Genomic DNA, 3,846 nt, shown 5'->3' on the forward strand with positions numbered 1-3,846 from the left:
ACACACACATACATACATACATATAGGCTTTGTTGTTAATAATGACAAGATGTACAAAATAAAAAAAGGATAGTCATATAAGTGCAATTCATTGTAACTTAAATATCTCATAAATCCAAAGGCAATTGGTTCAAGAAAACCTGAAAATCATTGCCATCAAGTGGAAACTGACACATAAATGATCCTCTGATGAGTTTTCAGAACAAACTGTAAATTTCATTAAAGGATATTGCCCATCTTTACCTTGTAGAGTAGGTGGACGATTCAAACCTTTGATTTAGCAGGTAAATTCACTATTTACTAGGTCATCAGAGCTTTCTAAGAGGGAGAGAGAGAGAAAGAAAGAGAGAGAGGCCTACATTTTGGTTAAGCAACTTCAAGGATTAAATGAATTCTTTTAAAAAACCAAAAATCTCTTAAACAGAAGATACATATTTGTTGTGGTGATAGTTGTTCTATGATTTTGAGTATGAACTAACTTATAGCTGACCTTCCAGTGAGTTTTCAGAGGTAATAAATCTTTTGGGGTGAGGTTGTTTCTCTTTACCATGTTGATCAGCTTTGTGGATTATTGATGAGCAATGATGTTAGTTGAGAACTAAGGTGAATCTGATTCAGGCCATGGTCTTTCCGATCACTTGCTACGCCTCTGAGAGCTGGCCAATGAAGGATGACAGAAGAAGAATTCACACCTTTGATCTTTGGTCTTGGAGAAGAGTGCTGAATATATCCCATGGACTGCCAACAAAACAAATATGTCTTGGACAAGGTGTAACCAGAGTGCTTAGAAGAGGCAAATATGATAAAGCTTAACCTCACATACTTTGGATATGTTGCTAGGAGAGGCTATTCCTTGGAGAGGGACGTCATGTTTGAGAAGACCGAGGATCAGTGAAGAGGAGGAAGACCCTTAACTAGGTGGATTGACACAATGACTGTCACAATGACCTCTAGTATGTTGGGAAGTGTGAGGATGGTGTAATATAGGACATAGTTCAGATATGTTGTTCAAAAGGTCACTATAGATCATACTAAACTCAATGGTACCTAACAACAAGAACCACCTTTGGGTTGGCAGCAAACTCCTTATCACTAGGCTAACAGAGCTCGCTCTCTATTTCTCTCTTTGTCTCTCTCTCTCCCCTCATATCTCTATCTATCTATCTATCCATCTGTCTATCTATCTATCTATCTATCTATCTATCTATCTATCTATCTATCTATCATCTATCTATCTATCTATCTATCTATCTATCTATCTATTCACTGTTGTCAACTCAAAACTGATTTCTTGCTGACACTCTAGTAAGATGGTAAGAGATTGACCATCTTCAGTAGAACTGCTAGTGTAATATAAACAGTTGTAGTTTGTAGGTGTTGTCGAGTTGATTACAACTCATAGCAACCCCATGAACAATAGATCTAAACACTGTCCTATCCTGTGGCCTCCTAACAAGCTCTGCCATTGCAGTAGGCACTGTGTCAATTCGCCCGGCTGAGGGTCTTCCTCTCCTTCAAGATACACACACACACACACACACACATTTCCATCTTATAAATGAAAACACTAAGGCCTGGAGAATTTGTGTGTGCCCAGAGTAATAGAGTTTTGCAATATAAAAGACAAGACTAGGAATATAGGTCTGTTGAATTTTGTTGTCCATGCAGTATTTTCCGAGTAACTATCATAGTCTTCCAAGCAATTGTACATCTTATTGAACACCAGAGTTAAACATATTAATCTTAACTTACTTCTTTTTTGTACTCTACACTTAAATTAAATTTGGGGGACAGTAAATGTACTAAATTTCTCTCCTAGGGAAAGAGTTCTAAGTTTAGATCTTTCCTTCCTTGAAGCCCTCATCTCATTCTCTCTTGTGGACCTTACTTTGGTGTAAAGATCTAGGCCTCAGACTTCCTTCTGGGAAAAATAAATGTCTTTGTTTTTGCCTTTCTTTGTCTTAGTCTTTGTCTTTGTCTTTGTCTTAGTCTTAGTCTTTGTCTTAGTCTTAGTCTTTGTCTTTGTCTTTGTCTTTGTCTTTGTCTTTGTCTTTGTCTTTGTCTTTGTCTTTGTCTTGCCAACAGTTGCTGTCTGAGCTATTACAAACATCGGAGGTGATTTTGTTCTCAGTAGAGTTTTTAGTTTGTCCTGATTGTTGGAAGCATAGTAACAAATTCCTTAACATGAAAAGCAGGCCCCAAACCCAACCAATTACACAGCTTGTGGGCAGTGAAGGTGTTGGTGGAGCAGATGTCTTCTTGAGGCATAATTTTTCTTACAACCTTGTGCTCTAATTCTTGGGAAAGCAGAATAATTTTATGTTGTATATTAAACAGTTTCAACCTGTGATTCTTTCTTTAAACTTAGATAAAAGAATATACATCCAGGCAAGAATAAATAGGAAAACCTACTCTGACATAAAACAATGAGATCTAGTTTATAAATCTCCATAAGAATTATGGAGTCTAATGATTTAATTTTAAAAATAAATTTTTAAAGTCTCAACCTCTTTACCATCAAGAGGGTTCTGACTCCAAGCCACCCTCCATCTGGTCTCTGAGGCTATAAATATTAACAGGAGATCACTTTAATTCTCGGAACCACTGAGAGATTTGAACCACTAGAGATGCAAGGTCTTTTAGTTAGCAGTGAAACACCCTAAGAACTAGATCACAGAGACCCTAACTTTAATAATAAGGAGACTTAATAATTAATTCCGATTTTAATTCTGAATTAAAATGTTCAGTGCTAGTAATTTGATGAAAAAAAAATGGATATACTTCAATATAATTCACTTTTGTAAAACTCTTCATAAGTTCTCCATTGTCATAAGAAAAAGTGTAAATACTTAGCATACAGAGAGGTCTTTTCATAATATAATGTTTCCCAGAACCACAGCTTCATGTTCTACAACTTCTTCATCTTGCAGTTAGTCATGTCACGTAAGGGGATGTTTCCTGAAGACCTATTCTTCCACCCCAAGTCATCCCCCTGCCACCTACAAGAATAATGTGATCAAGGAATTAGAGTTCAAAAGGCATTTTATGAACTACAAATAATGGAAGGTTTTTTGCTGTAAAAAAAATTTCAAAAGCATTCAGATTGGTCAGCCCAGACACCACGAGTCAATATTTGCCAGCATGTATTGGCCATATACCTTCACTCTCTTTCCCCATTTACCTTGATCTTTTCAGGAAGGAAAAGGAAATTTAAGCCAAGCTACCGACTTGACACTGACTCATGGAAGCCCTGCAGAATGTAGTACAATGGTCCATGGGAATTTTAAGGCTGTACATCTTAACAGGAGGGAAAGACATCATTTTTCTCCAGGAGAGTCACTGCTAGATTTGAACTGGATGCTTTTTGGTTAGGAATTAAGTGCTTTAATCACTAGACCCCCAAGTCATCTTCCTTTCCCCCACCTCATTCATGTACATTGTGCTTTGTACAATCACTCATACACATTGTCTTTTATATAACTATTTACTATTGATCTATACCTATTATTACCCTAGTGTTTTGAGTCCACATTTAATCTTTCCATTCCTTCACCACAACCCCCATCCAACCACTAAATATCCTAGTGATTTTGACCCTTTCCTCTATTCACTCCCTCGCCCCTTCCTCCTTCTCTCTGTGGGCATTTATACATATCTAACACCTTATCCTTATATTTTTATAATAATGGTCTTATGCAGTATTTGTACTTACGAGATTGAGTTAGTTTACTCAACATAATGCTCTGTAGAGTTTCTCATGTTATGTAATGATTTATGAAATCATTGCTCTTTATTCCACTGTGTGAATGCATAACCATTTTTCAATCCTTTTGTTTGTTGATGGAA

Source organism: Elephantulus edwardii, unplaced genomic scaffold (genome assembly GCF_000299155.1).
Source record: "Elephantulus edwardii isolate Elephantulus edwardi_28Jun2011 unplaced genomic scaffold, EleEdw1.0 scaffold00112, whole genome shotgun sequence".
In the NCBI taxonomy this organism is placed as follows: domain Eukaryota; kingdom Metazoa; phylum Chordata; class Mammalia; order Macroscelidea; family Macroscelididae; genus Elephantulus; species Elephantulus edwardii.